Source organism: Corylus avellana, chromosome 7 (genome assembly GCF_965113065.1).
Source record: "Corylus avellana chromosome 7, dhCorAvel1.hap1.2, whole genome shotgun sequence".
NCBI lineage: Eukaryota > Viridiplantae > Streptophyta > Magnoliopsida > Fagales > Betulaceae > Corylus > Corylus avellana.
In genome coordinates, this window is record NC_142496.1 from 9942239 (window position 1) to 9954548 (window position 12310).

Genomic DNA, 12310 nt, shown 5'->3' on the forward strand with positions numbered 1-12310 from the left:
CATTAAGTTCTTCAGACATAGCATTCTGTCAAAGAGAGTTAGCATGGGCCTCACGGAAGGAGTGAGGTTCATGGAGAGTAGCAAGAGCAGAATAACAGTGATAATCATGAAGATGGGAAGGAAGAGATGTTACCCGAGTAGAACGACGAGGGATAGAGGGAGCGGGCTCAAAAGTAGATGGATCAACATCCAGGGCAGAGTCATTGGGGTCGACCGTCGGAATGTCGTCTGGAGAGCTTGTCATCCCTGCATCAAGATCAGTAGTGTCGGGGAGCAAATCAAGTGAGACATTAGTGAAGATAGGAGAAGGACTAGAGGGACGAGTAGGAAAAGACTCCATATCACTAAGTAGACTATGTTCCCAAAAAGTGACGTGCCGCGAGATGCGGAGCCGTTTGGAAATAGGATCATAACAACGATATCCTTTGTGTTCAATGCCATACCCAAGAAAACAATATAGACGAGAACGAGGTTCTAATTTTGTTCGTTCATGGGATGGAAGTAGCACGAAACAGACACAACCAAAGAGGCGGAGAGATTGGTAATCAGGAGGAGAACCATACAGAAGTTCATAGGGGGACCTATTTAAGGTAGTGGGAGATGGGACCCTATTAATGGTATAAACAGCAGTAAGAGCGGCTTCTACCCAAAAGTGTTCAGGGATAGAAGCAGATAGGAGCAAAGCCCTAACAGTGTCTAAGATGTGCCTGTGTTTATGTTCAGCACGACCATTTTGTTGAGAAGTATTTGGGCATGAGCGATGGGGAAGAGTGCCATTTTGTTTGAGGGTAGTAAGGAAGGTAGATTCACGATATTCCATAGCATTATCAGAATGAACAATTTTTATGTTGTGAGAAAATTGGGTTTGAATCATCCATTGAAATTCAGAGTAAATTTTCGGAAGTTCAGACCGATTTTGTAAAAGATAAAGCCAGGTGTATCGAGAAAAATCATCCACAAAAATGACAAAATAGCGAGATCCACCCATGGTGGGAATAGGCGCAGGGCCCCATACATCAGAATGCACCAAATCAAAAGGAGCAGAAGAAACAGATGTACTATTATTAAAAGGTAAAGCACTTTGTTTTCCAAGTTGACATGCAACACAATCAAATGACTCAGACTCAACAAACCCTAATTGACCACTTGTAGCTAAAGAACAAATACGAGAAATAGATGCATGTCCTAAATGAGAGTGCCATAAATTGAGGGTGGTAGAGGGAGACCGAGATGGAGTGGCAGCTGACACAGCAGGAGGAAGATGGAGTGATGAAAGCTCAAACAGACGTCCAATCTTACGGGCGGTCCCAATTAGCTGTCCCGTCTGTGGATCCTGCACATCACAACCTCGGTTAGAAAAGTGCAGTTCTAAGCCAAGTTCACAAAGTTGACCAACAGATAAAAGATTTAACAAGAGATTAGGCACTAAGTATGTATCAGACATAGATAGTTGATGAGTTGAAACAGACCCGATGTGACTAACAGCAAGATGGGAACCGTTAGCAGTGTAAATGGTGGTAAGCCTAGGTAACACAGATTTTGCAGAAAATATGGAAGAATTCGGTGTCATGTGGTTACAACAAGCAGAATCAATATACCAAGAGGAATTACCTGGTGTGGTGGACATGGCGGTATTAAGATTGGACTTAGATAAAACCTGATGAATGAGAGCTTCGATTTCTGCAGGAGAAAGAGTACTGGGCTGGGGTGCAATATCGGTGTAAGACATATCTGATGTATCAATATGAGTGACCGCAGCAGCCTTATGACTAGGAGCTCGATGATTCCCACGAGAAAGTCTTTTCCTGCATTCACTATATCTGTGGCCAAACTTCTGACAATAGTGGCACTGGATGTTCCGATTGGATGAGGAAGACCCGACAAGAATAGAATTAGGAGCACGCGCATTGCGGGATGCAGTGGCCATGACCATCTCAGAGGTGTGTAACTTCATAGTAGAGAATCGAGTCTCTTCTGAAACAAGTTCACTAAGAGCACTCTCCAAAGATGGCAGTGGTGAGCGGTGAAGAAGAGAAGCTCGAGTATGCTCAAACTCATCTCGAATTGCCGCAAGAAACTCGGCTAGGCACATGCTATCGTGAAAAGTGATGTACTCAGAGGCATCAACCTTATCCCTCCACTTTGGCTCACACAGTGCTAATTGATTCCAAAAACAAGTCATTTGTGAATAAAAATCAGTAATACTCTGACCTGGTTCCTGGCGCATGTGATGGAGCTTGGTCACAATCTGAAACCGCTGAGCAAGATCAGTAGTGCTGTAGCGCTGAGCTAACATATCCCATACATCTTTGGCATTGTCAAGATTGCCAAATGTCATGCTGATGGAGACCACACAAGTGTTGGAGAACCAAGAAATAATCTTGTAATGGATACTTTTCCATGTACAGAGGCGGGTTGAGAAAGCCGCAGCAGGTTCCTCTTTTCCAGCAAGAGGCTTAGGTTCTTCACCAGAAACATACTCCCAAAGACAATGTCCTTTGAGCCACCTACTCATATTTTGAGACCAAGCCGGGTAATTGGAGCCATCGAGAATAGTAGGGATAGGTTGGGTAATATCTTTGGTGTTTGGGAGAGTGGTAGGAGGTATGGCCATTTTTTTTAAAAAAAAAAAAAATTTATTTTATTTGGGATATAATCCGGCGTGGTTGGGTGTAGGGTAGGTTCTGTGAGCCTGGTGCGAGAATTAATCTGGTGTGGTCGAGTGTATGATAGGGGATATAAGCTTGTTTTTAAGGATTAGGATCTGGTGTGGCTGAGTGTATAGTAAGGAGTATAGGCTTGGTTCAAGAGGGCTGAGATCTAGTGTGGCTAGGTGTACTGTAGGTGTGTGAGCTCAAAAAGTAGGAATAATCTAGTGTGGCAGATTGTATTGTAAAAAAAAAAAAATGAGCTCAACAAGACAACTTACAAGGTGGCGGCGCGTGGCGACTCTGGGTGGCGCGTGCTTCAGCTGGTTCGACAGATCGGCAGCCTCCGATCACGAATCTGTGATTCGTTTATGAAAACGGCTGACAGGGGCGGCGCGTGGTGGCCGGAAACAGTGTGCGGCGGTGGTTCAAAATTCCACAGAAGGTTGTGGCGGCGCGTGGGGTCTCCTGGTGGCGCGTTCTTTCGGCAGGTCAATAGATCGGCAGCCTCCGATTTGGATTCTGGCAGAATTTTTTGAAAACGGCTGACTGGGGCGGCGCGTGGTGGCCGGAGGCGGCGCGTGAGGCGCGTGAATAGTGACACAGAGACTTCAGGCGGCGCGTGAGAGCGCGTTGAAATTCAGAACGTTGATCTAATAACTCCACAGGATAGATCGGACCTTTTTGAGCCTGTTGGTATAATAATTATACCAAAACAAGATTGAAAAAAGCCTTTGAACGGACTGACTTCCTACTTCTCTAGACAAGGCCAAAACTTGGCTCTGATACCATGTTGAAATAAACTATAGAATACTAGAGAATATAGGGATAAACTAAATATTGTATTTCTGTGTGTTTAGAACTGTATACAATGAGGCCTATTTATAGTTGAATAAGGCCAGACAGAATAGAAATTACAATCAAGGAATTAATGTACAATATTACAAAATAATATCAATGTATATACAGGGAAAATATATCAAATCAGCAATTATGGTGATTATCTGAATATAATCAGAATATATTCTGATTATATTCTAACAATAATTACGTAACGCCTCCAAAATTAAACTGATTAATTCGATCAATCTTTAAAAAGTCATTGGCAATATCCCAGACCAATTAACTAGCTAGTAATTGATTGGTGGTATTGCGTATTAAACAAGTCACCACCCGTCATAATGAAAATATGCGGAAAACAAAAATACATGATATGAGATTACTACAACTACAACTATTGATGAATATTATACATGTATCATTAACTACATACCTAAAGCTGCTAACAATATTTTATGGACATTAATGAATAATTATCCAGACTTAATAATACGAGTTATTCGCTTGACCTCTTCATCCTAACAAACTTTCTCACTCTATACTCAGACAAGTCCTGCTAAACCATAAAGCAACACAACTCTAATATGTTCGGCAGGTGAAAAAAAAAATAGCTGTGTAAGTTTACAACTTAGTAAGTAAATATTACTAGTTGGTAATGCAACGAGCCTTTAAATTACAATTTATGACTTGGAATTGTAAATGTGAATTTTCACAAATATAATGTTTATTAATTATCTTCGTTACTATGCCATAAAAATGTGGCTAATTTGTTTTAAAAGAATGATGAGGAAGTTTAAGGTTCTTGGAATTATGCTAACTTGAGGAGGCTCAAGATTCCTCAAAATATTTTTTCCATTGTTTTCTATTTCGTTGAAATTTCAAAGCAAACAATATATGGACCACCATCATTTTCTTATGAAGATGAGAAAAATAGAAGAAAAGTGTGTAGATACAATGGCTCGTCTCCATCAGTGAGTGAGAAAGAATATTGATTAGGGCCCACTTAACTTGTCTTAATGAAAGCATAGTCACTTCTCATCGTCCAGGTCTTTGCTTGTCATCTTGACCACGTCTTGGTCGTTTCGAATAGGACATTAATTAAACATTTGCATGCTTGACGAGGTTCCACTTCGTCTCATACACGTTTCAAATTTCTATGTTTTGTTTTTTAACCTGTTTTATATTTTTATTTGAAAAAACTTTACAAAGACTTTTGAACTACAACGCGTTTTAAGAAGATATTTTCAAGTTTTAAAAACTCTCAATTTTACCGCTCAAATTTTTTATCTAATGCAATTTGCCCACTTCGTCAAGTTTTTTAGTTAAACCCTATCAGAAACACTTAAAAATATCAAATTACTCTTCGATGGTGACCCAACCGTGAGTTTTGATTTTTTTTTTATACTAACTTTAGTTTTTTTTTTTAAAAAAAAAATACTAATTTGAAATAAGTGTAAATGTAAAATTTTATGAAAAAAGTCAAGAGTATAATGGTCATTTTATCGCTTTTAACATTTGCAAATTGACAGATGAAGTATATTGCGTAAAATTAAAAGTTCATGAGAAGTGAAACTCAAAGTTTTTGAAATTTGAAGGAATCTTCTCAAAACACCCAAGTGCAATTTTCCCTTGGCAAAGCTTGATTATATTATAATTTATTAAGCTTTATATTAAATATTAAGCTAAATATACTTAATATTTAATATAAAGCTTAATAAATTATACTTGCAATTTAATGCTTAATATATATGGCTCAAGTTTTTACAACTTATTATAGTTTGACTTATTAATACACGTACTAAATTTGATAATAGTAACCACAGAATGAATGTCAACCTCTAAACACTTCTCACTGAAACAATTTTTTTTATCATCAAATTTCTGAAACAATTTATTTTTTAATTTTTTAAAATTTTTAACAATTTTGGTAACGTGTTAAATTGACACGTTACCAAATGGTAACTTGTTAATTTAACATGTTACAATAATAGTAACGTGTCATATGAACACGATACCATATTGTGACGTGTTAAGTTGACACGTCACAATATGGTTACGTGTCAATATGACACGTTACAATAATAGTAACGTGTCAATATGACACATTACCATATGGTAACATGTCAATATAACACGTTACCATATTGTAATGTGTCAACTTGACACGTCACAGTATGGTAACGTGTTTGTTGCACACGTTACCATAAGATGACGTCATCTTATGGTAACGTGGCATTTTCCATACGTCACCAAATGGTGACATGTGGAAAATGACACGTTAGTATAATTTATATTGACGAGTCGACAATCAACACGTCACAATTTGGTGACATGGCAACAACTCATGAACAGTTGCCACGTCACCAAAAGCTTAGTTTTTTGTAGTGATATGACCCAAACTTGACACAACCCAATACAAAATTAGAAAATTAAAGTTCGGGGATTTGACTCATTTAATTAAATGGATTAGGTTAGGATTAACCTATATGGTCTTCTACTAATGCTTTGACACGACCCGAACCCGACACGCGAATACGAATTGCCACCCCTACTCCAAGATTTAAACTCGTGATGTGGTGCTTATTTTGATAGCGAATGTTAGGTATCTGACCAATACATCAAAAACTCCAAAGATGATGGAACGTGGAAAGTTAGACCCTTAAACCTATCTCATACTAGGCTAGCCCATTTTAGCGTGCATACCTCAAATTGAACCTCATCTGGATCATTACAATCTCTGTCTTTTTATTTTTTACTTTTTTATTTTTAAAAAATACACATACCCCCTTCAAATTAATACTCAATTTGCAATGTCCTCCCTAAACTTTTAATTGAATCAACATCCCCCAAACTACTATAAATTGCAATTAATGTATCCCTTTTTGTCCCATAAATAGACAAAAATGACCCTAAATTTTTTTCAATAAAACAAAAATATCCCTATAAATTTATTTTTTTTTTAAAAAACCACCATGACGACCCGGGTCCGTGACAATTGACACAGTATACTTTTCCCCTTTTTTTTAGTTGATAATGTCCTCACTTTTTTTTTTGACATGTCCACACAAGAGAAAGGAGAGGGTAATTCAAACTAGAGACCTCCGCTTCACGAATTAAGGACCTCACCTTTTATTTATTTTATTTTAGAAAAAGAATTGAGGACGTCACTTAATTATGAAAGAAACTGTATCTTATCCATATAATATATACACACTTATCACAATTGGATAATTGGTTATTATTGAGATATTGTGATTAATTGCAGTGGAGATCCATATTTCTTGGAACCTTTCTGGATGCAACATGCAACAAGTAGTGCACTTGTTGTGGCGGGTTGGCATCGAATGGGGTATTCATACAGTGATCACTCTTCCATCTCTCCAGAGCTCGAGAGCCACATCCGCACTTTACATTCCGTCGTCGGAAATGCTATCACCGCCGGAAGGTACATCGTTTTCGGCGCCGGCTCAACCCAACTTCTTAATGCTGCAGTGAATGCACTCTCCTTCGATAATTCCTCTACTCCTGCAAGGGTCGTAGCTTTATTTCCTTATTACCCGGTTCGTACTTGTTCTAACATCCTTAAACTACAATTTTTTTTTAACTATTATTTTCAAGTTTTTTACTACAATTCTTTGACAAATTCATACGGCATTTCACATGAATGCCACGTGATGTCAGTTGGGCAAAAAAATTTGACAGATAAATTTATTTATTTAGTGGTTGACATGGTAAGCACCACGTTAACTTATCAATTTGCAAGGAAAGTTACTTATAAAGCTGTAGTGTTCCTAACCGTACTATTTTAATGAAATTGTTTATGTTTTATTATTGATTAATGACATATACTATATTTTTATTCCACAACTATTCACAAAATATCAACTCTTGGTCTTTTTCTTTTTAAAATAAACAATGATTGATTTAAGGGTTGGTTGAGATTAGCACGCCAACAATGCAGATAAAAATATGGTTTTTAACATTACTCATTATTATTTTAGTAAAGACATAATAAAAAAAATGTTATATACTATACTTTTATTTTACTTTGTTAATAAGGGCTGGATGACAATTTCACGTACATTAGCAAAATATAATAAAAGTGTGACGTATAACATTTCTTTATAATGAATTAAACAAAAATTAAAAAATCAAAATTTAAAGAATTTCATGGTAACATATTCTTAATAATCTCAAAAAAAAAAAAAAAAAATTCATATATGGTTACTATATTTATAAGTAAAGTATTTTTCCTTTATAATGGAGATCGATCGTGAAGGTGAAATCAAAATATCACAGGTTTATAAAATGCAAACAGAGCTTTTCCAGTCGAAGAACTACACATTTGAAGGAGATGCATCCTTGTGGGAGAACAGTACCAGTAATGCTTCTATAAATTTCATTGAGTTTGTAACTTCGCCAAACAATCCTGACGGACACCTGAGAAGATGTTATGATTTTTACCATTTCTAAACTCACTGGTCATGCCGGCCTAGATTTGTGTAAGAATTTAATGACCCATATGACAGATTTGAATTTTTAGTAATTTGCTGTCTAGATTGTTAGAATGTGATAGAGTTTTATTGGTTGATATTATTATATTAGCATTGTGAAATAATTGTAAGGTAAAAATGTAGTTTTTAACATTACTCATCTAATCTTAATCCTATTAAACTAACAGATCGAATTGGTTTCCTATGAGATAGTTAAGATCTTGGACTTTATTGAATATTATATATAGATCATGTTTTTACGGAAATCCCATTATCTACCCTCATAAGCACTTAATAATAAACTGTTACTAAGGATGTTAAAGTAATGGTTAAGTGATTAAATTTATCTATTCTTATTAATTTAAGCTTTTGAGATAATTGGTAATTTAATATGGTATCAGAGCCAAATGTCCTGAATTCGAACCTTGACTCTGTCAAATGACCCCCATTTAAATTACATATTCCACGTGTCGAGAGTCACCTATTAAAAGGAAGTTTGAGCCCACACGTGAGGGAAAATGTTAAAGTAATGGTTAAGTAATTAAATTTATCTCTTCATATCAGCTTAAACTTTTGGGATAACTGGTAATTTAATAAATGATTCAATTATGTATGTAAGTGCATATGAACTTGTTCCTCATCTTGATGCAGCGTGACTTAGTGGGCTGCATCAGTGATTTTTATAAAAATAATTACCCTCCCCTGCATCTGTCCAATTCAGCGTGACTTACAATACCGATTATTTTTATACTGATATAAAAATAATTATACCGATTAACCGAACCAGCCAACTTCAGTATAAAAATCCTTAACCGATTACCGACTGACTTCTGGCGGTAGGCGGTTAATGTAAGATCAGTCACAGTCGATACGCGGTAAACGGTTAATCTGTCCGCCCCTAATGAAAAGTATTTAGTTTGGGATTGCGTTCGTAAAAAATTGGGGGCATTTCTAAACCGGAGGCAAAGGATTTTTTTTTTTTTTAAAAAAAAAAAAAACCCCACGATTTTAAAGGCCAAACCCTAATTTTATTAAATGTTTAACTGCATTTTTAAATAATACATTTTAAACACGTGTGAATTTAATAAACGGGGTTAATTGAAAAATGAGAAAAGATTTATGGACTTGAATTGCAGAATTTCTATAATTTTAACAATAGTAAATTGATCATGACGGCTTATGCATGGTTGAAGTGTGAGAGGGAAGAGGATAGAGATTGCTATTCGGTCCTGGAAGCAGCCAGTATAGCTGACCGGGAAGGTGGCATGTTTGGTGCTGAACTAGATCGTTATTTGCGTCTCAGTCTCACCCGAAGCCAAGATGATTTTGATTTACTCCTTCATCGCCTAAGCAAAATCTCAGGGGAAGAGGGGGCCAAGCCTTTCTAGTTTAATGTAATCAACATCAATTGATTACAATTACAAAGCTATTGGCATTTATTTTGTAACAAAATCATTATCTAGTGAAGTGGCCGGTCATGTCAATTGACCCGCTATATATATGGAAGGAGTAATATTGCTACTGGCTATTAATTATCTCACGCAATGGTTAACGGGGTGAGATAGTGGTAGAATAAAAATATAATTTTTAGCATTATCTAGTGAAGTGGTCATATCTATTGACCCGCTTAAAAATATGGATCCGGATTTTTTGCAATTAGAATTTATTCTTAAAAACCGGCTTGTAAAAGGCGGGTATCCAATAACTTATATACATATTATTAAGATTAGACTTAATCTATATGAGACACAAATATCGTAACACCATTCCAATCGATTCTATGGAAGCAGGGCGCTGGCCTTATTAGGCAGGCATCTCGGCTAACTTCATTTTTTAGGGCAGCAATATCCAATGGCGGAGCCAGACAATTCATATTGAGGGTGCCGCTAAAATTTTTTTGACGTCATAAAAATTTTCTCCACCCTAAAAATTTGGTAATTCACACAATATATGCATCGCAAAAAAATATCTATAAAAGTTCATAAATATGTGCTCAAATTGATATATTAGAAAATCATCTTCCATTTTGTTGCGAAGTCGTGTTTTAACAATTTTTTTTTAAAAAAAATTTGTTGTACCTGTGGGTGATCTTCAAAATTATGATGTGATCATTCACTTCTAATTATCCGTTGAATGATCACATCATTTTGCAAGCATATTACCAAATTGGTAAAATAGACGAGTTGGGCTTCAGGTGAAAGTTGTTTAATGAACACTATGGATATTAATTCACTTTCAATGAGCCTCTAGAATTTTTTTTTTTTTTTTTTAAAAAAAGAAGCTTTGGGGACACCCACAAAGCCTAAAGTGGCTCCGCCACCGGCGATATCGAATTGCAAGGAATCGGGTTGTACAGACTCGTCCACATGAATTCAGAAATATCAAATACAAAAGCAATTTTCCTAGAGCTTAGAGGTGTGCTGATTATAGTACAATTCAATCCCACTTTATCAAGTTTTAATCAAAGTCTTTGTACGATCATTTCCGCCCTTCTGTTTTTGTGGGCGAATCACAAAAACAATATAATATCATAGCACATTAAAAACACTATCAGAACACCAAAAAACATTTCTTTTACCTTATATTTATCACGCAGAAAGAAAAAAAAAATAGTAAGTGAAGAAAACAAAAGATAAATCACAAGTTACGTTAATTCAGAGTCTCATTGTAATAATGAAGAGAATGGAATTGAACCAGAGTTTCACTGGTCTTGGCAAAGTCTCACCACCTAAAAAAAAAGGGAAATCACATCTCAAAGGAAGTGCGCAGCTAATTTTTCATTCATCATAATCTGTCTATTACAATAAAACATTATGCTTAAATAGTCTAGGGGACTAAACTCCAACCATAACCCTAATGTGACTGACTCTGGTTCAAGTCCATTATTTACAAATAACTTAAAATTTTGGGTCGAGCCCATTATTGAATGACAAATAAAATTAATAACATAAAAATAAAACTAAAGGACCCAATTTATCTCTATGTTGAGTTCTCCATCTTTACTGGGGATCCATCTCTGAAATGGTTATACTTGTTGAACAACTAGGTAAATTTGTCTCTATCAAATTTATTTGAGTAGAAAATGCTATTTGTTTTGGAGTAGGAAGTGACATAGTTTCATTAATAAGCATAGAGATAACATCATACATGGTTGGCCTACCCGCTACAAACTCTTGTACGCATAAGAGACCCACGTGAATGCATCTCAAAATCTAGAGAGCATAATAGGATTCAACCAGAGTCAAATCCATTAGCTCCAAAGTTCTATTTTCTCTCCATAATTCCCAAGCCTACAACCAATCCATGCATGCCCCACAATTTATTTTCCTGTGCAATTTGAACATATAGAAACGAAGCATGATAGTATCAAGAAGTACAACACGATAAATATCTTATAGGAGAAAATTCACTTTACCCCCATGAAATTTTAAGTGTTTTTCAATTTAAACCATCCATTACAAATTTCCGTTTAATTGGACGGAAATCATCCAACGTGCGTCTCACGTGGGATTTTGATGCCTTCTATTCCAATTTTGCCCTCTACGTAATTACACTTATTCAAACCTATAAAATTGAAGGTAATTACGTAATTTCATAGGTTTTAATGAGGGCAAAATTGGAATAGAGGGCATCAAAATCCCACGTGAGACGCACGTGGAATGATTTTCGTCAAATTAGACAGAAATTAGTAACGGAGGGTTTGAATTGAAAATTTTTGAAACATTAGGGGGTACATTGCTAATTTTTAAACATTAGGGTTTCAATTGAAAAACTCCTGAAACTTCAGGTAGGTAAAGTGCACTTAACCCTATCTTATATAAATAATAAGATAATAAAATTACTTCCCATGTAATCCTTTTCGCTCATTCAATTAGAACAAACAAACCAAAAAAAAAAAAAGGTAAAGTCTACATTCCCCCCTCAAACTACCACCCAATTGACAATGTTCTCCCCCAAACTTTTAATTGTGATAATGTCCACTCCAAACTACCAAAACATTGTGAATGTCCCCCCAAAGCTAGCAAAAAGATAAAAATATCCCTATATATTTATTAATAAGATAAAAATACACCTATAAATTCGAAGAAAAAAAAGTAAATAAATTTTTTTTTTTTTTAAAAAAAAAAAAAAACAAAACGAAAATTCTAATTAAAAAAAATGATTTTTTTTAAAAATGAAAATTTTTATTTTTTCAAATGAATAATTTTTTTAAAATGAATTTTTTTTTTTAAAACGAAAACTTTTTATTTAAAAAAGTTATAATATAATTTTTTTAAAAAAAAAAAAGAAAAATGAAAATTTCAATTTTTATAAAGAAAAATCGAATTT

At 35.3% G+C, this 12310-nt stretch overlaps 1 pseudogene; it reads left to right on the forward strand.

Moving 5' to 3' along the window:
- The first annotated feature begins 2491 nt into the window (after window positions 1-2491).
- The window catches only part of LOC132185276 (tryptophan aminotransferase-related protein 3-like), a 74796-nt pseudogene continuing 64977 nt past the window's right edge, over window positions 2492-12310 (forward strand).